Source organism: Salmo trutta, chromosome 32 (assembly GCF_901001165.1).
Source record: "Salmo trutta chromosome 32, fSalTru1.1, whole genome shotgun sequence".
Classification (NCBI taxonomy): domain Eukaryota; kingdom Metazoa; phylum Chordata; class Actinopteri; order Salmoniformes; family Salmonidae; genus Salmo; species Salmo trutta.
Window position 1 is genome coordinate 2,943,470 of NC_042988.1, and position 24,115 is coordinate 2,967,584.

General features: G+C 42.6%; 1 long non-coding RNA gene across 1 annotated transcript; it reads right to left on the bottom strand.

Annotated features, from left to right (window-relative positions):
- Nucleotides 1-4,850: 4,850 nt before the first annotated feature.
- On the bottom strand, nucleotides 4,851-10,700 carry LOC115170586 (uncharacterized). The gene is made up of 3 exons (XR_003871064.1): nucleotides 10,593-10,700; nucleotides 5,029-5,125; nucleotides 4,851-4,909 (listed from the first exon to the last, which is right to left on the bottom strand). It is a non-coding gene; the product is annotated as an uncharacterized LOC115170586 (long non-coding RNA).
- Between the last annotated feature and the right edge of the window lie 13,415 nt (nucleotides 10,701-24,115).

Below are 24,115 nucleotides of genomic sequence, written 5' to 3' on the forward strand. Positions count from 1 at the left end.
ATATGTCCTAAATACTTAACATAAGCCTACCATTATTAAACTTATTCTTGCTATCTCTATAACCTTATTCAACAACAAAATATAATAATACTATTATATAAATTTCACAGCTTTGTTGTGTTAAATTTCTTACACTGCATACAACAACAGCTGACTACCTAAGGGAAAATAAACTTATCTAGATAATGTATAAAAATACCACTACTTGTCAAAAGATATTTAAATAACATAATTTGATCAAAATCACAAATCTGAACAACTCCACAAAGGAAAATTATTGTACCCTTATGGTCATAGGGAAATAGACTTAAGGTAGCCTACCCTTAGTCCAAGGCTATACTTTTTCTGTCGTCTCATTGGTTCAAATTACAAATATGTCTAAGAACTTTAAACTCTATCATAATTATCAATTACACAAATCACCTTAAAATCAGTATTACAAATGACCTTAAATTCGTTATCCAAATGGCCCTCCCATGAGGCTGATCAGACCACAAAGGAGAGCCATGATAGAGGTCAAAAGTCATACTACCCTTTCAAAACAGTGTTTCTTATTATATTAGACAAAGTAAAGAAAAACCACCACACATTTTCTACATGTTGGATCCCAGGTTCCCAGAACATTCCCTTACCAAAATAATTCACGTGTTTAATTAAAACTCAGAAAATAAAACTTCTAAAATTCCATATGTGTGCATGCCCCTTTAAGATATCGTGGCCCTTCAGCCAATGGAAATCTCACCAAACCCAAAAGAAATAGTACACACAAATCCAAACATAGTATTTTAAAAACACCAACAAATAGTTATACACTATTTGTTGTGTGTGGGTATTTGCTAACCCTAGTTAAAAACAAACAAAACATTTCCAGGCCTTTTCAAATTGGTAGAAATATGCCTCTCTCTCACTCGCTCCCTCCAAGATTACAGCCCTAGGAAACCTTCCAAAAAGAGACAATGAAACACTTATTTTCCCAGAGAAAAAACACAAACACTTGGTCAGCATTCATTATACTACACCGATTCCGAAACCCAAAAGTTGACTACAAACAAAACCTAATAATAATGATAATTTCATTGTACTCCCTCTAATCATTAGTTTTAACCATTAAGGAAGTTTATGTGTACTTAATTGAAAATGCTTGGATACAATACTGTACTTCAAATCTATGAAACTCCCCTACTTAATATACTACTTGACTAATTTGGCCCACGCTTGCTTTACAACATTAAAACCCATTCAATCTGCGAAGTTTGCCAATGAACATCTGAATGATTCAGAGGACAACTGGGTGAAAGTGTTGTGGTCAGATGAGACCAAAACGGAGCTCTTTGGCAACAACTCAACTCGCCATGTTTGGAGGAGGAGGAATGCTGCCTATGACCCCAAGAACACCATCCCCACCGTCAAACATGGAGGTGGAAACATTATGCTTTGGGGGTGTTTTTCTGCTAAGGGGACAGGACAACTTCACCACATCAAAGGGACGATGGACGGGGCCATGTACCGTCAAATCTTGGGTGAGAACCTCCTTCCCTCAGCCAGGGCATTGAAAATGGGTCGTGGATGGGTATTCCAGCATGACAATGACCCAAAACACACGGCCAAGGCAACAAAGGAGTGGCTCAAGAAGAAGCACATTAAGGTCCTGGAGTGGCCTAGCATGTCTCCAGACCTTAGTCCCATAGAAAATCTGTGGAGGGAGCTGAAGGTCCGAGTTGCCAAACGTCAGCCTCAAAACCTTTAAGGACTTGGAGAAGATCTGCAAAGAGGAGTGGGACAAAATCCCTCCTGAGATGTGTGCAAACCTGGTGGCCAACTACAAGAAACGTCTGACCTCTGTGATTGCCAACAAGGGTTTTGCCACCAAGTACAAAGTCATGTTTTGCAGAGGGGTCAAATACCTATTTCCCTCATTAAAATGCAAATCAATTTATAACATTTTTGACATGCGTTTTTCTGGATTTTTTTGTTGTTATCCTATCTCTCACTATTCAAATAAACCTACCATTAAAATTATAGACTGATAATTTCTTTGTCAGTGGGCAAACGTACAAAATCAGCAGGGGATCAAATACTTTTCCCCTCACTGTATATACTGTACTCTATACCATCTACTGCATCTTGCCTATGCCGTTCGGCCATCGCTCATCCATATATTTATATGTACATATTCTTATTCATTCCTTTACACTTGTGTGTATATGGTAGTTGTTGTGAAATTGTTAGATTACTTGTTAGATACTACTGCATGGTCGGAACTAGAAGCACAAGCGTTTCGCAACACTCGCATAAACATCTGCTAACCATGTGTATGTGACCAATAAAATTTGATTTAGGCTGTCATTCAAAATAAGAATTTGCTCTTAACTGACTTGCCTAGTTAAATAAAGGTTAATTAACCTCTCTAGGGTAGGGGGCAGTATTTGCACGGCCGGATAAAAAACGTACCCGATTTAATCTGGTTATTACTACTGCCCAGAAACTAGAATATGCATATAATTGTTTGATGTGGATAGAAAACACCCTAAAGTTTCTAAAACTGTTTGAATGGTGTCTGTGAGTATAACAGAACTCATATGGCAGGCAAAAACCTGAGAAGATTCCAAACAGGAAGTGCCCTCTCTGACCATTTCTTGGCCTTCTACACTCTCTTTATTGAAAACTGAGGATCTCTGCTGTAACGTGACACTTCCTACGGCTCCCATAGGCTCTCAGAAGGCGGCAGAACGTTGAATGATGACTTTGCAGGCCATGCCTGAAAAACAGTAGCGCATTTGGTAAGTGGTCGATCTGAGAACAATGAGACGGGGGCGCGCGTGCATGTGAAGAGTCCATTTTAGATTTTCAGTCTTTGAACGAAAACAGGGTTTCCCAGTCGGAATATTATCGCTTTTTTACGAGAAAAATCGCATAAAAATTGATTTTAAACAGCGGTTGACATGCTTCGAAGTACAGTAATGGAATATTTAGCAATTTTTTGTCACGATACGCGCCGGGCGCGTCACCCTTCGTTACCCTTCGGATAGTGTCTTGAACGCACGAACAAAACAGAGGATATTTGAACATAACTATGGATTATTTTGACCCAAACCAACATTTGTTATTGAAGTAGAAGTCCTGAGAGTGCATTCTGACGAAGAACAGCAAAGGTAATCCAATTTTTCTTATAGTAAATCTGAGTTTGGTGAGTGCCAAAATCTGAGTTTGGGTGTCAAAATAGCTAGCCCGTGATGGCGAGCTATCTACTCAGAATATTGCAAAATGTGCTTTTGCCGAAAAGCTATTTCAAAATCGGGCATAGCGATTGCATAAAGGAGTTCTGTATCTATAATTCTTAAAATAATTGTTATGTTTTTTGTGAACGTTTATCGTGAGTAATTTAGTAAATTCACCGGAAGTTTGCGGTGGGTATGCTAGTTCTGAACGTCACATGCTAATGTAAAAAGCTCTTTTTTGATATAAATATGAACTTGATTGAACAAAACATGCATGTATTGTATAACATAATGTCCTAGGAGTGTCATCTGATGAAGATCATCAAAGGTTAGTGCTGCATTTAGCTGTGGTTTGGGTTTATGTGACATTATATGCTAGCTTGAAAAATGGGTGTGATTATTTCTGGCTGGGTACTCTGCTGACATAATCTAATGTTTTGCTTTCGTTGTAAAGCCTTTTTGAAATCGGACAGTGTGGTTAGATTAACGAGAGTCTTGTCTTTAAAATGGTGTAAAATAGTCATATGTTTGAGAAATTGAAGTAATAGCATTTCTAAGGTATTTGAATATCGCGCCACGGGATTCCACTGGCTGTTGAGTAGGTGAGACGATTTCGTCCCACATACCCTAGAGAGGATAAAAATTATTAATTAATCAGCTAAATCAGCTATTAACAGAACCGCTGACTGGCTGATAGATGCGTCCCCATGGTTACCATATCAGTGAGATAGTGTCTGGTTTCAGGGGAAATGTCAGAGCTGCAATGTTCTAGGAATTAAAAGTGATCAATGATCATATCATTTTTCAAATGTTGCCGTCCCCATGCACAAACATAGGCCTACACACACACACACACACACACACACACACACACACACACACACACACACACACACACTACCCAAAATGCTTATCCACACGGTAGAAGAGAAGGACACCACAAGGAAGCTTGCAATCGCTGTTGCAACGCATACCAACACGCGGAAACTGTGGACAAAAACACCTCCAAATTGACATGTGCACTCAAATTGCCAAAACGTTGCAAACTCAAACAAACTGGTAATGTAGGATAATATTGTTCTTGTATTATGTTATGATTAGCAAAAGCTAAGATACGGCCATTGACAACATCTTATTTCAATGTTAATTTACTGTAAGAAAAAGTATTCAAAGACAACTGGGAAAACACCGTCTGTCCTTCTCTTACCCATAAGGGAGTTTGTGGATGAAGAATGGAGCAGAGAACTTGATTAGGAGAGTGGGAAGAATATCAGCCAACAAAACAGCCTTGGAGAGGGAGACAGAGGTCACACACATGTTAACCAGGCAGGATCAGGCTGGTCACTTTAATAATGTTTACATACTGCTTTACTCATTTCATATGTATATACACTGTATTTTAGTCAATGCCACTCCGACATTGCTCGTCCTAATATTTATATATTTCTTAACTCCATTATTTTACTTTAGATGTGTGTATTGTTGTGAATTGTTAGATATTTCTGCACTGTTGGAGCTAGGAACAAAAGTATTTCGCTACACCCGCAATAACATCTGCTGAATAAAATGTAATTTGATCACACACACTTTCACAGCTGCAGTGCATCTCTATTTACAGCGGTAGAAATAGGGCTGCAGTCGTAGCGACTTATTTTTCCACCTTCAACGTCTAAGGCAACTGTGGATGGGGTCTGAAGAAGAAGGAAATGGAGAGAGAGAGAGAATGAAAGAATATTGCCAATATAGTACTTTGACACTAACAATACATACGAATGTTACGGTGATACAGCATTCTACAACCCATTCTTACAGGTGATGTGGAGTTGTGAGACCCTTGTTGTTTTAAGATGTCATGGGCTGCACTCAGCATCACCACGTACGCAAAGTTATTGCACAACCCCAGCAACCTGAAGACAAGGGTCAGGAGGAAAGGTGGGAGACACAATGTTGAATTTGAAATAATTAATTTCTATTGCCTGTATTTCAGAACATTCAGTGCAGGGAGGGGGGGCAAGCAGAGATGGGGGGGGCAAGCAGAGATTGATAGTTATCTAGCGGAATAAACTAAGTTTGAGCCTATTCCTGGAATCATTGAACCACTGTAGTTTACATCAATTTTTATTTCTAGTGGTGGCTAGAAAAGTTATATTTTAGCGTTTTAGTGTTTCAGTGAATTGTTAGTGAGGGAGGCCCTGCTCTCTCGCTTCCTCAGTTGTTTAGTTAATTTTCATGCCAATCTCCTTTGCATTAGCGTAGCCTCTCCTGTAGCCTATCAACTATGTGCCGGTCTATCCCTGTTCTCTCCTCTCTGCACAGGCCATACAAACGCTTCACATCGCGTGGCCGCTGCCACTCTAACCTGGTGGTCCCAGCGCGCACGACCCACGTGGAGTTCCAGGTATCCGGCAGCCTCTGGAACTGCCGGTCTGTGGCCAACAAGGCAGAGTTCATCTCAGCCTATGCTACCCTCCTGTCCCTCGACTTCTTGGCGCTGACGGAAACATGGATTACCACAGAAAACACTGCTACTCCTACTGCTCTCTCCTCGTCTGACCACGTGTTCTCGCACACCCCGAGAGCATCTGGTCAGCGGGGTGGTGGCACTGGAATCCTCATCTCTCCCAAGTGGACATTCTCTCTTTCTCCCCTGACCCATCTGTCTATCTCCTCATTTGAATTCCATGCTGTCACAATCACTAGCCCATTCAAGCCTAACATCCTTACCATTTATCGCCCTCCAGGTTCCCTTGGAGAGTTCATCAATGAGCTTGACGCCTTGATAAGTTCCTTTCCTGAGGATGGCTCACCCATCACAGTTCTGGGTGACTTTAACCTCCCTACGTCTACCTTTGACTCATTTCTCTCTACCTCCTTCTTTCCACTCCTCTCCTCTTTTGACCTCACCCTCTCACCGTCCCCCCCACTCACAAGGCAGGCAATAGGCTTGACCTCATCTTCACTAGATGCCACTCTTCTACTAATCTCACTGCAACTCCCCTCCAAGTCTCCGATCACTACCTTGTATCCTTTTCCCTCTCGCTCTCCTCCAACACTACTCACTCTGCCCCTACTCAGATGGTATTGCGCCGTCGCAACCTTCGCTCTCTCTCTCCTGCTACTCTCTCCTCTTCCATCCTATCATCTCTTCCCTCTGCTCAATCCTTCTCCAACCAATCTCCTGATTCTGCCTCCTCTCCTCCCTTTCTGCATCCTTTGACTCTCTATGTCCCCTATCCTCCCGACCGGCTCGGTTCTCCCCTCCTGCTCCGTGGCTTGACGACTCATTGCGAGCTCACAGAACAGGGCTCCGGGCAGCCGAGCGGAAATGGATGAAAACTAGCCTCCCTGCAAACCTGGCATCTTTTCACTCCCTCCTCTCTACATTTTCCTCCTCTGTTTCTGCTGCTAAAGCCACTTTCTACCAATCTAACTTCCAAGCATCTGACTCTAACCCTAGGAAGCTCTTTGCCACCTGCTCCTCCCTCCTTCTCCTCCTCACCCCTCCTCCCTCTCTGCAGATGACTTCGTCAACCATTTTGAAAAGAAGGTCGACGACATCCGATCCTCGTTTGTTAAGTCAAACGACACCGCTGGTCCTGCTCACATTGCCCTACCCTATGCTTTGACCTCTTTCTCCCCTCTCTCCAGACGAAATCTTGGGTCTTGTGACGGCCGCCCGCCCAACAACCTGCCCGCTTGACCCTATCCCCTCCTCTCTTCTCCAGACCATTTCCGGATACCTTCTCCCTTACCTCACCTCGCTCATCAACTCATTCTTGACCGCTGGCTACGTCCCTTCCGTCTTCAAGAGAGCGAGAGTTGCACCCCTTCTCAAAAAACCTACACTCGATCCCTCCGATGTCAACAACTACAGACCAGTATCCCTTCTTTCTTTTCTCTCCAAAACTCTTGAACGTGCCGTCCTTGGCCAGCTCTCCTGCTATCTCTCTCAGAATTACCTTCTCGATCCAAATCAGTCAGGTTTCAAGGCTGGTCATTCAACTGAGACTGCTCTTCTCTGTGTCACGGAGGCTCTCCGCACTGCTAAAGCTAACTCTCTCTCCTCTGCTCTCATCCTTCTAGACCTATCTGCTGCCTTTGATACTGTGAACCATCAGATCCTCCTCTCCACCCTCTCCGAGTTGGGTATCTCTGGCGCGGCTCACTCTTGGATTGCGTCCTACCTGACAGGTCGCTCCTACAAGGTGGCGTGGCGAGAATCCGTCTCCGCACCACGTGCTCTCACCACTGGTGTCCCCCAGGGCTCAGTTCTAGGCCCTCTCCTATTCTCGCTATACACCAAGTCACTTGGCTCTGTCATATTCTCACATGGTCTCTCCTATCATTGCTACGCAGACGACACACAATTAATCTTCTCCTTTCCCCCTTCTGATAACCAGGTGGCGAATCGCATCTCTGGCAGACATATCAGTGTGGATGACGGATCACCACCTCAAGCTGAACCTCGGCAAGACGGAGCTGCTCTTCCTCCCGGGGAAGGACTGCCCTTTCCATGATCTCGCCATCAAGGTGGACAACTCCATTGTGTCCTCCTCCCAGAGTGCTAAGAGCCTCGGCGTGACCCTGGACAACACCCTGTCATTCTCCGCTAACATCAAGGCGGTGACCCGATCCTGTAGGTTCATGCTCTACAACATTCACAGAGTACGACCCTGCCTTACACAGGAAGCGGCGCAGATCCTAATCCAGACATTCGCCTGTCTGCCTCAAGTTCTGTAAAAAATGCTGTCAAATCTGTGACCTATGGAAATTTGCGGAACACCACAAGATAACATTGAGGAAGTAGCTAGCCAGATTGCTAGCTATTCGACAGCTGTGCAAGAGTAACGTTCGTTAGCTGTTTATGTAGCTGCTCTTTAATATTCGATTTAATTCGTTTTTAATCATGGACCAAGCAGTCAGCGTCAATGCAGACCCAGATATGCCATCTGACAGTGAGGGTAAATAGTGTGTCACACTTGTGATTTGTTAACACTGACCAGACGGATCACACTGCTGTGTGGCTGGCTAGCTAGTATGCTATTTAGCTATTTATATTTAATTTGGTTATTTTATTAACACCTTGTCTCTGTACTGTCTGTAGGTCGTAGTTCGCGCTGGAGAAATTGGACTGGTTTTTGGTGAGTTTAGCTGTGAGATTATGTTCTACTATGGTGAATGTGATGTGAAATCAGAAACGGGGTTTAAAACAAGTTTAAGCTGTAAAAGAGACCCCTGTAGTTTCCTAAAATCAGACTCCAACTGCATTAAAGCTTAGTCCGCTGTTGGAGCAATAGAGTACATCACTGTGTCATCTGCATATAAATGGAATTTACAATATCTGACATCATCACCAATGTTGTTTATATAAAGTGAGAACAATAGTGGGCCAATTATTGAACCCTGAGGGACCCCTTTAAGTAACTGTAAGGAGTCAGACTTGACCCCGTCGACCATGACGGCCTGAGTTCTATCTTTAAGATAGTCATAAAACCATCGGCCTTCCCTGTAGCTCAGTTGGTAGAGCATGGTGTTTGCAACACCAGGGTTGTGGGTTCGATTCCCACGGGGGGCCAGCACAGGAAAAAAAAAAAAATGTATGAAATTGTATGAAATGTATGCATTCACTACTGTAAGTCGCTCTGGGTAAGAGCGTCTGCTAAATGACTAAAATGTAAATGTAATTCATCACTCCAGCTGATGCTTGGCATTGCACAAGGTGATCTTAGGCTGGTGTGAGGCTGCTCGGCCATGGAAACCTATTTCATGAAGCTCCCAACGAGCAGTTATTGTGCTGATGTTGCTTCCAGAGGCAGATTGGAACTCGGTAGTGAGTGTTGCCACTGAGGACATTTTTATCAGCTACGCGCTTCAGCACTCGGCGGTCCCGTTCTGTGAGCTTGTGTGGCCTACCAATTCGCAGCTTAGCCGTTGTTGCTCCTAGATGTTTCCAATTCACAATAACAGCACTTACAGTTGACCGGGGCAGCTCTAGCAAGACAGAAATTTGACAAACTGATTTGTTGGAAAGGTGGAATCCCATGACAGTGCCACGTTGAAAGTCACTGAGCTCTTCAGCTCTACTGCAAATGTTTGTCTATGGAGATTGCATGGCGGTGCGCTCTATTTTATACATCCATCAGCAACGGGTGTGGCTGAAATAGCCAAATCCACAAATTTGAAGGAGTGTCCAAATACTTTTTATTTCTGGGTAAGTCTCTAAGAGCTATCCACACTTGGATTGTGCAACATTTGCCCATTCTGTTTTTCAAAATTACTCAAGCTCTGTCAAATTGGTTGTTGGTCATTGTTAGACAAACATTTTCAGGTCTTGCCATAGATTTTCCTGAAAAACTCCCCAGTCCTTAATGATTGCAAGCATACCCATAACATGATGCAGCCACCACTACGCTTGAAAAATATGTATTGGATTTGCCCCAAACATAACACTGTTTTCTTAACAAAAAGTTAACTGCTTTGCCACATTTTTTTTTTTTTTATCTAACATTAAGCACAGGAATTATCCCTAAGGTGTGGAAAGCAGCTTTTGTTCTGCCATTACATAAGGGAGGTGACGGTAGTGATTTGGATAACTATCGACCCATCTCTAGGCTCCCTTGTCTGGCAAAGATCCTAGAATCTATAGTCAACAAACAGTTACAGTCTTTTCTTTCTGCTAACAGTATTCTTAGCACCAATCAATCTGGTTTTAGATCTAAACACAGTACTACATCGGCCACTATGCTTGTTGTAAATGATATTGCAAATGCCTTAGATGATAGAAAGCACTGTGCTGCGTTGTTTGTAGATTTGTCAAAAGCTTTTGACATTGTAGACCATGCTATCCTTTTGAGTAAGCTGTCATCTATAGGAGTGGGCACGGATGCCGACGTAAGCCTACGCCGATTAAAACACTTGGTTTTATGAGCAACCTTTCGAATTATTAGGACATATAAACACCTTAATCTGCGATCATTGGTGCATTTGATCTGCGCATGTGCCAGCACCGGGTAGCGCGAGTGAGTTCGGAAAAACATATGGTCACTGTGGTAGAATGTTTATCTTGATTGGCGATTTTCTGCATTTATCAAAAGTCCCATCAGCAGCCTGATTTCACGTGTCGATGTACACAGGAGTATTAGGGAAAACGTTATTCTTGCAAAGCCTGTAAACGTTTTAAACGAACTATTGTATTAACCTGACTATCCACAGTAATCGCAAGATTGTGTGCATGTAACCGTTCACTGTAGCTAGCTAAATAGGATTGATTCAAATAACGTTACATTTAAATAAATCAAATATGGGTAGCTAGGCTCGTTTCTGATTTCACATCACATTCACCATAGTAGAACATAATCTCACAGCTAAACTCACCAAAAACCAGTCCAATTTCTCCAGCGCGAACTACGACCTACAGACAGTACAGAGACAAGGTGTTAATAAAATAACCAAATTAAATATAAATAGCTAAATAGCATACTAGCTAGCCAGCCACACAGCAGTGTGATCTGTCTGGTCGGTTTAACAAATCATAACTACATAACTATCATAACTATTGGCCACCAGGTGCAAACCTGGTGGCCAACTACATGAAACGTCTCACCTCTGTGATTGCCAACAAGGGTTTTGCCACCAAGTACTAAGTCATGTTTTGCAGAGGGGTCAAATACTTATTTCCCTCATTAAAATGCAAATCAATTTATAACATTTTTGACATGCATTTTTCTGGATTTTTTTGTTGTTATTCTGTCTCTCACTGTTCAAATAAACCTACCATTAAAATTATAGACTGATAATTCCTTTGTCAGTGGGCAAACATACAAAATCAGCAGGGGATCAAATACTTTTTTCCCTCACTGTACATATGAGATGAGTAATGTAGGGTATGTAAACATTATATAAAGTGGCATTGTTTAAAGTGGCTAGTGATACATTTATTACATACATTTTTTCATTATTAAAGTGGCTAGAGATGAGTCAGTATGGTGGCAGCAGCCACTCAATGGATGCGTTGTGCAGACCTCACTACCCTCTGGAGAGCCTTACGGTTGTGGGCGGAGCAGCTGCCGTACCAGGCGGTGATACAGCCCGACAGGATGATCTCGATTGTGCATCTGTAACAGTTTGGGAGTATTTTTGGTGACAAGCCAAATTTCTTCAGCCTCCTGATGTTGAAGATGTGCTGCTGCGCCTTCTTCGCCATGCTGTCTGTGTGGGTGGAGCATTTCAGTTTGTCCCTGATGTGTACACCGAGAAACTTAAAAAGTTCCACCTTCTCCACTACTGTCCCGTCGATGTGGATAGAGGGGTGCTCCCTCTGCTATTTCCTGTAGGCCACGATCATCTCCTTCGTTTTGTTGACATTGAGTGTGAGGTTATTTTCCTGACACCACACTCCGAGGGCCCTCACCTCCTCCCTGTAGGCCGTCTCATCGTTGTTGGTAATCAAGCCTACCACTCTAGTGTCGTCTGCAAACTTGATGATTGAGTTGAAGGTGTGCATGGCCACGCAGTCATGGGTGAACAGGGAGAACAGGAGAGGGCTGAGAAGGCACCCTTGTATGGGGCCCCAGTGTTGAGGATCAGCGGGGTGGAGATGTTGTTACCTACCCTCACCACCTGGGGGCGGCCCGTCAGGAAATTCAGGACCCAGTTGCACAGGGCGGGGTCGAGACCCAGGGTCTTGAGCTTAATGACGAGTTTGGAGGGTACTATGGTGTTAAATGCTGAGCTGTAGTCGATGAACAGCATTCTTACATAGGTAATCCTCTTGTCCAGATGGGTTAGGGTAGTGTGCAGTGTGATGGCGATTGCGTCGTCTGTGGACCTATTGGGGCGGTAAGTAAATTGGAGTGGATCTAGGGTGTCAGGTAGGGTGGAGGTGATATGGTCCTTGACTAGTCTCTCAAAGCACTTCATGATGACGGAAGTGAGTGCTACGGGGCAATAGTCATTTAGCTCAGTTACCTTCGCTTTCTTGGCAACAGGAACAGTGGTGGCCCCCTTGAAGCTTGTGAGAACAGCAGACTGGGATAAGGATTGATTGAATATGTCCGTAAACACACCAGCCAGCTGGTCTGAGCATGCTCTGAGGACGTGGATGGGGATGCTGTCTTGGCCGGCAGCCTTGCGAGGGTTAACACGTTTAAATATTTTACTCATGTTGGCTGCAGTGAAGGAGAGCCCACAGGTTTTGGTAGCGGGCCGTGTCAGTGGCACTGTATTGTCCTCAAAGCGAGCAAAGAAATTGTTTAGTTTGTCTGGGAGCAAGACATCGTGGCCTACCATCTATTTTGTGAAGTGCACCAGTCCTTCCTGCAGCAAAGCACCCCCACAACATGATGCTGCAACCCCCTGCTTCATGGTTGGGATGGTGTTCTTTGGCTTGCAAGCCTCCCCCTTTTTCCTCCAAACATAATGGCCATTATGGCCAAACAGTTCTATTTTTTGTTTCATCAGCCCAGAGGACATTTCTCCAAAAAGTTTGATCTTTGTCCCCATGTGCAGTTGCTAACCGTATCTGGCTTTTTTATGGCAGTTTTGGAGCAGTGGCTTCTTCCTTGCTGAGCGGCCTTTCAGGTTATGTCGATATAGGACTCGTTTTATTGTGAATATAGAAACTTTTGTACCTGTTTCCTCCAGCATCTTCACAAGGTCCTTTGCTGTTGTTCTGGGATTGATTTGCACTTTTCGCACCAAAGTACATTCATCTCTAGGAGACAGAACGTGTCTCCTTCCTGAGCGAAATGACAGCTGCCTGCTCCCATGGTGTATATACTTGCATACTATTGTTTGTACAGAAAAAATTAATAGGAAATTACTCCCAAGGATGAACCAGACTTGTGGAGATCTTCAAAAAACAGTCTGAGGTCTTGGCTGATTTCTTTTTTTTACCATGATGTTAAGCAAAAAGGCACCGAGTTTGAAGGTAGGCCTTGAAATACATCCACAGGTACACCTCCAATTGACTCAAATTATGTCAATTAGCCTATCAGAAGCTTCTAAAGCCATGACATCATTTTATGGAATTTTCAAGCTGTTTAAAGGCACAGTCAACTTAGTGTATGTAAACTTCTGACCCACTGGAATTGTGATACAGTGAATTATAAGTCTGTAAACAATTATTGGAAAAATTACTTGTGTCATGCACAAAGTATATGTCCTAAATGACTTGCCAAAACTATAGTTTGTTAGCACGAAATGTGTGGAGTGGTTAAAAAACAAGTTTTAATGACTCCAACCTAAGTGTATGTAAACTTCCGACTTCAACTGTAAATGTACTAGCTAGCTAGCACTGTAGTAGTACCTAATATAGGATACTTGAATCAGCTGTTATAGATGAACTTTATGACGATGAGCTCCTGCATGTGCTCCAGTATTAAATTTGTCCTCCAGTGGCCACAAAAACTCCTCCAGCCATATCTGGAACTCCAAAACAGACAGACAAGCTTGCAGACAGACACACACACACAGTCTGAGAGCTGGGTAAAATAGACGAATGCAAAACAAATGTTGCTCATGCCGAGTGGCGCAGCAGTCTAAGGCACTGCATCTCAGCACTAGAGGCGTCACTACAGACCCTTGTTCGATTCCAGGCTGTATCACAACCGGCCATGATTGGGAGTCCCGTAGGGCGGCGCGGGTTTGGCCAAGGTAGGCCGTCATTGTAAATAAGAATTTGTTCTTAACTGACTTGCCTAGTTAAATAAAGGTTCAGTAAAAATTCTCAATCTGCCCTCTGCACGCGGTGCCATGGTGTTGCCCAACATTGCCATCATTATCATGTTGTCAAATGGATGGCAATATTGTCAGTAGTTAGCAAAGTTTGTCAAAAATAGCGAGCTAGCAATGCTAATGTTAGCTAGCTAAAATCCAGGGGCCTCTGCTCAATCTTAACTGGCTAGCTAGCTAACATTATACTGCGTCTAAAGTCAATCTGGTGACAACAAAATGATGACAAAAGGTTTTCCTCCTAACTATTTGCCCCATTTTGCAATGTCATTGTATTTTTAAGCCACTGTAATGCACTTTTGATGAAATCAGCGCTCAATGACATTGCATTGAGTAAAATGCTCAATGAATCAGACATGCTTCTCAGATAGGGGTTTGCTTGTTCTTGAGAAAAGCCATAGCTAGCTAACATAGTGATCTCCTCGAGAGTAACTAATTTCAGTGCATCATTCATATAGCTTACTAGCTTCCGTAGTCAGTTCTCTGACATAGAAATTATATAATCATAATCCTGTTCGCTAATTGTTTCTATGCACCTTCCAAATCTGAAATGACAAAACAAAAAGGACACTAATCTTGTTCCCAGAGACTTCCGCCCAAATGCGCACTCCATGGGGCTCAATAATTTGAAATGAACACCTGACTGTTTGGGTCACAACATATCCCACTTGGATGCATTTAAGATGCATTAGTTTGTATCCATGAAGCTGCCATGTCACCATGTTGATCAAGAAGGAATAACTCTATGTCAAGGAGGTCCTATTGTTTTTTCAGTCTGTAGGACCTTAGAGAACTCATAATTCTCTGTAATGTACATACACTAATGACAACACCATCTATATTTGTCAATGGCACAAACCGAAGAGGAACTAAAAGTTGGTCCTCAAGAAAACTGGCCATAATGTCAACCTGTACATGAGAGGAAGCCAAGCTTGCCGAGTATCCTATGCTAACGTTTCATCATAATACAGGCTATTTCTCATAACATGCAACCGGATTATTTCATAATAACGGCATCTTTCTCGTTATAACGTGATCTTTCTCATAATAACAACATCTTTCTCGTAATAACGAGAAAGATGTTGTTATTCACTCTGTCTTACTCCTCCCTGTCTTACTGTCTTACTCCTCCCTGGGCCTGCTGTTTCAACATAGCACCAAGAACCTGTCTGCCTGTCTCCCTCTTTTCTCGCACTCTTTACCATTTGTAGTGTGTGAAACTACACAATGTCTTGCGGGAACCTCCACAATGTTATTACAATACAATATTTCGATACATTATTTCAATACATTGTAAAAAGAAATGCTGTATTTTCCATCACTACTGCAGCCAGGTGCAAATTGTAGGAGGGAAACAACCAATAAATAACTTTGCTTGTGTGGCTCCTTACCACAATCAGTCAGTATGGCAAAAATAATCTCTGCTTTGAGGGCCTTATAAATAATTTTTGCAGAGAGAGAAGCTAGTGTGGAAGGAGCGTCTTCACATTTGTCATCTGGATGGCGTTGAACACAGATTGGAACAGAGGGATTCTCCAGAGGAGACAGCTCTTTCTCGAGGAGCTGGGCAAGGCATTGGTAAGAACTCAAATTCAGAGGAGGCAACATATCACAAGGACCCAAACATCTGCAGTGAATTTGATTTGTTCAAGATAAACATGATTTATTCCACCTATGTCTTCATTATAATAGATTTTTTTTAACAAAAATCTAATTTTATTTTAAAAAACGAATAGCACTTTTATTGATGAATGTTATATAGCAGAGGTAAATGGCAAATGTTAACCATGTATGCTGTCTACATTGCTTGTAATTGATATAAGTCGACATCTAAGAATTAAGTATTTTTACGTAAATTGTTATGGCTGTATTGTTAAAAAAAGAAAAAATGTTGTGGGTCCATCAGACCAGCGGACATTGGGTGAATAACAAAAACATGAACACCACACAAGGGTTAATAAACCCTGTCTGGTCGTGATGCACTAGTGTAGTCATGTAAGATTCTTAATGGGCTGAGAGAACTTGAACATACAACTTAACCTCAGAGCACAACAACGACAAAGGTCTACAGTGACCAGTTTACATTATGAAAACATTCCTTTTCAAAAGAAGTCTGAATCATATTATGTAAACATATTATGTGATTCTTCATTGGAAACGTAAGGAAGATCTAGGTTCTGAAACAATTCAGCTGAGGCATATTTATCCAAAGTAATATCAGATTTATATAGTATAGAGTAAAAATAACCAAATCGCATTGATTTCCAATGGATTAGTTAACAGGTGTGCCTTGTTAATAGTTCATATTTGGAATTTCGTTCCTTCTTAATGTGTTTGAGCCAATCAGTTGTGTTGTGACAAGGTAGGGGTGGTATACAGAAGATAGCCCTATTTGGTAAAAGACCAAGCGGGGTGGCAGGTATCCTAGAGGTTAGCGCGTTGGGCTAGTAACCGAAAGATTGCTGGATCGAATTCCTGAGCTGACAAGATAAAAATCTCTTGTTCTGCCGCTGAATAAGGCAGTTCACTCACTGTTCCCCAATAGGCTGTCATTGTAAATAACAATTTGTCCTTAACTGACTTAACTTGCTAAATAAAGGTTAAAAAAACTATTATGGCTAGAACAGTTTAAATAAGGAAAGAGAAACGTCAGTCCATCATTACTTTTAGACATGAAAGTCAGTCATTACAGAACATTCAAAGTTTCTTCAAGTGCAGTCGCAAAAACCGTCAAGCGCTATGATGAAACTGGCTCTCATGAGGATCCCCGCAGGAAAGGAAGAGTTACTTCTGCTGCACAGGATAAGTTCATTAGAGTTAACTGCACCTCAGATTGCAGCCCAAATAAATGCTTCACAGAGTTCAAGTAACAGACACGTCGTAAAAGCAACTGTTCAGAGGAGACTGCGTGAATCAGGCCTTCATGATCGAATTGCTGCAAAGAAACCCCTACTAAAGGACACCAATAAGAAGAAGAGACTTGCTTGGGCCAAGAAACACGAGCAATGGACGTCAGACCGGTGGAAATCTGTCCTTCGGTCTGATGAGTCCAAATTTGAGATTTGGTTCCAACCGCTGTGTTGTTGTGATACGCTGACTAGGTGAACTGATGATCTCCGCATGTGTGGTTCCCACCGTGAAGCATGGATGAGGAGGTGTGATGGCTGTTACCGACAAGTGAGGTCTCAAACTAATGGCTGGAATAGAATAAAAGGAACGGTATCACACACATCAATCACATGGAAACCACGTTTGATTTCGATCAATTCATTTCATTCCAGCCATTATAACGATACTATCCTCCTATTACTCCTCCCATCAGCCTCCTCTGATACAAACGCACGTGATCACCAACACTACACTAGATCAACAGTTAGCATGGCTTTGGAACGTCAAGCTACTTTACCTGTCTGTCCTCCTTTTTCTCTTCCATGTTCAAACCCTTCTTGACTTCCTTTGGTTTGATCACAGTGTATCTCGTGGCTGTCTGCTTTAGCTTACTTGTCACACTGCTTTTTTCTCTATTTCTCCTCACCTCTATACTCCTTTCTTCCTCTTCTTCGTTATCTCTTATCATCTCCCATAGGTCAGAATCCACCTTCATTAGGCAAATCTCCTGGATGAACTTCTCCACCTTTTTTCTCAACCGTTTCTTTTGCGTTTTTCTCCCCCAAAGACTGAGCATCCATCTTGGCCCCACTCTTAATCAGTTTCAATTCTTGGGTGACACTGATCAGCTTGGCCTTCATATATTCCATCACCTGCTCAGCCTCTGAGTTAAAGACGTCCCATACCATCTCGTCTGGGCATGGCGGTAGATCCTGTACAGTTAGGGTCTGAGTCTTGAACTGAACGTGTTTCTTCACAACCTGCCTTCTGTACTTTGAAGCAGCAGGACGAGGGCTGCCCTCTGGTCTGATTGGCTGGAATGGCTTCTTCTTGGCATCATTGTTTGGCACAGTGACTCTGGCTCTAATGGGAGGAAGTGGCATCTTGGCGACCATATTGGCTCCATGGACTGCCTTCAATGGCTTGGCGCTATGGAGGTATATTTCTTTCACCACGTAGGTTTGATCCCTCTTGGTACGGATGGGTTGCAGTGGCTTCCGGATGGGAGGAACAGTAGCCTTCCCTGACTGCTGAGATGTTGGAGCTACATTCAATCCTTGACTCTTCCCATTGCAGATGGACCTCTTTTTCTGCAGTACTGGGATTCTGGAGGGAGGATGTGGTTTCTTTTCCACAGCCTTCAAACTGGCAAGTCGCTGCAGAGTACCCTTTCTTTCTTCAGTCAACTCCAGTACTGGGATTCTGGAGGTGTTTAAACTGTTTTGTTAGAGCGCTGGAAACTTGTCAGTGGCCTTGGGTTGAGATGCCATCAAGACCCAGTTCAACTCGGAGGAGCAGTAGACCAAGGTGCTCAACTTCATGTTGACCAACCTCAAGTGGGGCCTGGCGTGGGTGTCGTCTCAGTTTTACAACCGATAGAGGAGGAAGATGACAACTCACCCTCGTTGTGCCCCTTGACCCTTCTAAAACCACCATTTTGTCACAATGTGTGACTCTCAAAAGTTCTTCTTCTACAATGCTCTCCTTGCTTAATTATGATGTTTTGAGAGGGTGGGGAGAAGACTGGAGGAAGGACTTTTGAGATTCACCACTGGTGTGAGTTCCAATCCAATAAGTCTTGTTTCCTTGTTTGATTTCCATATTGACCATTTGAAAGGACAAGATAAAACCTGTTAAATTTTATACATTCAAGTGCGCCTAGACTCGTAGGTGTTATGAAGGGAGCTATCTGAGACTTTTGGAGCACATTCCAGGATTGAGTCCTAATGGTAGGTAGGTAAAAAAACTAACAGACATTGAATATCCCTTTGAGCATGGTGAAGTTGATAATTACACTTTGGATGGTGTATCAATATACCCAGTCAGTACAAAGACATAGGCGTCCTTCCTAACTCAGTTGCCGGAGAGGAAGGAAACCGCTCAGGGATATCACCGAGGCCAATGGTGACTTTAAAACAGCTTAACGGAAATGATAGAAAACTGAAGATGGATCAACTACTGTACATTATAGTTACTCCACAATACTAACCTAAATGACATAGTGAAAAGGAAGTTTGTAAAGAATAAAAATATTCTAAAACATGCATCATGTTTGCATTTAGGCACAAGTAATACTGCAAAAAATGTGGCAATGACATTGACTTCATGTCCTGAATACAAAGCGTTATATTTGGAGCAAATCCAACAACAAATAACTGAGTACCACTCTTCAAATTTTCAAGCATGGTGATGGCTACATGCCTGTCATCGTCAAGGATGTTTATGATGAAAATAAACTGAATAGCGCTAAGCACAGGCAAAATCCTAGAGGAAAACCTGGTTCAGTCTGCTTTACAGACACTGGGAGATATTCAACTTTTAGCAGGACAATAACCTAAAATACAAGGCCAAATATACACTGGAGTTGCTTACCAAGACGACATTGAATGTTCCAGAGCGCCCTAGTTAGTTTTGACTTAAATCGGCTTGAAATTCTATGGCAAAACTTAAATGGCTTTGTAGCAATGATCAACTACCAACTTGACAGAGCTTGAAGACTAACATGCAATCCTGGTGTGAAAAGCATTTAGAGACTTACCCAGAAAGACTCTCAGCTGTAATCGCTGCCAAAGGTGATTTTAACATGTATTGACTCAGGAGGTTGAATACTTACGTAATCAATAAATCAATCAATCCATCTATCTATACATTTTGAAGAACTTTTTTTATACAAATGTTATAATTGGAAATATCCTTTTACATAAGGCGTTCTGTGTGGGTCCATTATTGGCATGTTCATATGTGTAATGGACTTGAAAAAACAAATCATACAGTGATATGGACATTAAATACTGCCACAAGCCTCCTTGTCTACATTTAAATCTACACCAAGAAGTCACTTGTAGTAAAAGGATTGCCTTGTTGAATTTGCCAATGAACAAAAGCACAGCATAATCCCGATGCCAAAGCTTTCGGTAGACACTTGGTGCGCCCTGCGAGTGGAGAGACAGAACAGACAAGGCAAACATTCTAATGCTGTTCCAATGCATCGTGAAATTAAACCATCTTCATCTTGTCAGCACAGTAAAAGAAAAACTATTAAAACATAATAAATGTACATTTCTACATAAAAATGGGCATTAGACCGGTGGAAATCTGTCCTTGGGTCTGATGAGTCCAAATTTGAGATTTGGTTCCAACCGCCGTGTCTTTGTGAGACGCGGAGTAGGTGAACGGATGATCTCCGCATGTGTGGTTCCCACCGTGATGCATGGATGAGGAGGTGTGATGGCTGTTACCGACAAGTAAGGTCTCGAACTAAAACGTACATGAACACACTAACCGCTGGCTACTATATGGAGACAAACAACAAAATTTTTTTAATGAGCTGTGAAAAAAAGAGTGAACTATTTTCCAATGCTCATTAGACTGGCCCAAGCCAACCCCAGTAAATAAGCCATGTTGTATATGGTACATTCCACTCTCTCTTTCTTCTTGTATGTGTAGGCTACCACTGTACTGTACAGGGGGCCTGCGCTTTTTCTGGGACAACAAGTTTGACCATGCCATGGTGGCCTTCCTGGACTGTGTGCAGCAGTTCAAGGAGGAGGTGGAGAAGGGAGACACGGGATTCTGCCTGCCCTACAGGTCAGTCAACTAGTCTAGCAGACATCATCGAATTATAATTGTAATCAGCTATGGATTATGTCGAGAGACCAAGGATTAAGCTGTCAAAAGCTGACCAACTTCAGTTATGTGTAAATTTGGTAAGTTAAACCACTAAATTAATTAGTTTATCTTTCTTCATTTTTCCAATTCATACAAAAAATCACTCCTTTTCATATTCAGATTTGACAAATACGTTCCCTTGTTTCTTAATATTTCATTTATTCTACTTTCCTGCACTAGTAACACATCTGACAGAATGATTTAGCTGAGTATTTGGATTTTATTTTATTGAGGTGTTTTATACAGGTGTTTCTGTAGATTTGAGGAACTGCTGAACACTGTTGGTTTAGACGTTTCTGTATACAATACTGCCTCCTAGTAGTACTGCCTCTTATTGGAACCCTCACAGATTCCAAGGTAGAAGTCCTAATTTGGGCAGCAGGTGGTTTAGCAGTCACTGTATGTCTGTCTGTTCATTCCAAAATACAAAAGAGCGACAGACTCAGGTCCCTTGGTGCATCAGACCACGGATCGCTTCACGTAGCCAGCCAGTTCAGTGCCTTTGAGCCGGTGCTTGGTGGAGTCATAGACCCCCCGTCTAGAGCTCTTGGAGGAGAGCGTGGCACAGATCTCGCTGTGCTTCTCCAGGCGACTAGGATCAAAGCACCGGCCGCAGTGCTCACACTGCTTCAGCTTGGAGTTGGCTGCACTCATCCCAAATCGACGTTTCAACACCACCTGAATGAATGGATGTTATCAGATGGGCCAAATAATGGGCAGCTGGGCAACAAAGACAAGATATACAATATGTACAAACCAGACGAGGCTGATGGAAGGAGCTCATTGTAATGGGCTCATTGTAATAGCTGGAATAGAATAAAAGGAACGGTATCACACACATCAATCACATGGAAACCACGTTTGATTCCGATCAATTCATTTCATTCCAGCCATTACAACGATCCTATCCTCCTATAACTCCCCCCATCAGCCTCCTCTGATACAAACGCACGTGATCACCAACACTACACTAGATCAACAGTTAGCATGGCTTTGGAATGTCAAGCTACTTTACCTGTCTGTCCTCCTTTTTCTCTTCCATGTTCAAACCCTTCTTGACTTCCTTTGGTTTGATCACAGTGTATCTCGTGGCTGTCTGCTTTGGCTTACTTGCCACACTGCTTTGTTCTCCATTTCTCCTCACCTCTTTATTCCTTTCTTCCTCTTCTTCGTTATCTCTTATCATCTCCCATAGGTCAGAATCCACCTTCATTAGGCAAATCTCCTGGATGAACTTCTCCACCTTTTTTCTCAACCGTTCTTTAGCGTTTTTCTCCTCCAGAGCCTGAGCATCCATCTTGGCCCCACTCTTAATCAGTTTCAATTCTTGGGTGACACTGATCAGCTTGGCCTTCATATATGCCATCACCTGCTCAGCCTCTGAGTTAAAGACGTCCCATACCATCTCATCGGGGCATGGCGGTAGATCCTGTACAGTTAGGGTCTGAGTCTTGAACTGAACGTGTTTCTTCACAACCTGCCTTCTGTACTTTGAAGCAGCAGGACTAGGGCTGCCCTCTGGTCTGACTGGCTGGAAAGGCTTCTTCTTGGCATCATTGTTTGGCACAGTGACTCTGGCTCTAATGGGAGGAAGTGGCATCTTGGCGACCATATTGGCTCGATGGACTGCCTTCAATGGCTTGGCATTATGGAGGTAGATGTCTTTCACCACGCAGGTTTGATCCCTCTTAGTATCGATGGGTTGCAGTGGCTTCCGGATGGGAGGAACAGTAGCCTTCCCTGACTGCTGAGATGTTGGAGCTACATGCAGTCTTTGACTCTTCCCATTGCAGATGGACCTCTTTTTCTGCAGTACTGGGATTCTGGAGGGAGGATGTGGTTTCTTTTCCACAGCCTTCAAACTGGCAAGTCGCTGCATAGCACCCTTTCTTTCTTTAGTCAACTCCAGTACTGGGATACTGGAGGTGTTTAAACTGTTTTGTTTGAAAGTTGGAAGCTTCTCAGTGGCCTTGGGCTGAGATGTCAGGGCAGGCTGAACGCAGTTGCTTCTGGCAGCTCCAAGATTCCCTGTTAAAGCATTATCTTCCTGTAGCGGCCGCAAGAATCTCCTCATCATCAAGGAGATTGACAGTGGCATTCTTCTAACCTCGTTCTGCAACTAAGTTTTTGTCAAGTAGCACTTTCGAGATTTTATGGTGATCTACTGTGTTAACTATATCTCAGGACGATGTTGCTAGATTGCTGAAAATAGAACACTAGTATCCAAGACAATCAGACACCGGAATGTTCAAACAGAACATTTGGAATTTATTGATCAGTTGTGACATCATAATTAAAACAATCCCTTATTTTAAGTGTTTCTAAAATTCCCTATGGGGAGAAATGAATGGTGGAAATACGGTTAGAACCATTTCCTTGTTTGACCGCTATGTTTTATGGGTATTATGACTCATACTGTGGTACTCTATTGTACTTACACAAATAACTGGAGTTGGTCAGCTTTTGACAGCTTAATCCTTTGTCTGTGCATGATCATTTGCCTCCAACTAGTCACTAGCATGAGAAATCTGCAGATTATTTTGTTTTAGTTTACTGGCCTTAGATTTAAAAAAATGTGGGTGTTAGCAGTTGTAGATGTTGCCAGTTTCTTTCATACCCCTCAATAAATAAACACTTGGGGGTTTGAGTTTTAGCACAACTTTTTCTGTTATGGTTCAGGATGGATGTCGAGAAGGGTAAGATTGAGGCATCGGCGGCTCCTACTCCATCAAGACCCAGTTCAACTCAGAGGAGCAGTGGACCAAGGCACTCAAGTTCATGTTGACCAACCTCAAGTGTGGCCTGGCGTGGGTGTCGTCTCAGTTTTACAACCGATAGAGGAGGAAGATGACGACTCACCCTGGGTGTGCCCCTTGACCCTTCTAAAACAACCATTTTGTCACAATGTGTGACTCTCAAAAGTTCTTCTTTTACAATGCTCTCCTTGCTTCCCTATGATGTTTTGAGAGGGTGGGGAGAAGACTGGAGGAAGGACTTTTGAGATTCACCACTGGTGTGAGTTCCAATCCAATAAGTCTTGTTTCCTTGTTTGATTTCCATATTGACCATTTGAAAGAACAAGAAAAAACCTGTTAAATTGTACACATTCATGTCCGCCTAGACTCGTAGATGTTATGAAGGGAGCTATCTGAGACTTTTGACTTTATTCGTTCGTTTTTTTACCCACCTACCATTAGGTGCACTTCTTTGCGAGGCATGGAAAAACCTCCCTTGTCCCTTCATGCTTGCGCATAACAAAGGGATTGAAAACTTGTTGACACAATATTTTAAATGTATTAATTTGTAAAAACCTCTAGAAACATAATTCCACTTTCACATTATGGGGGATTGTGTGTAGGCCAGTGAAACTCAATTTAATCCATACAACA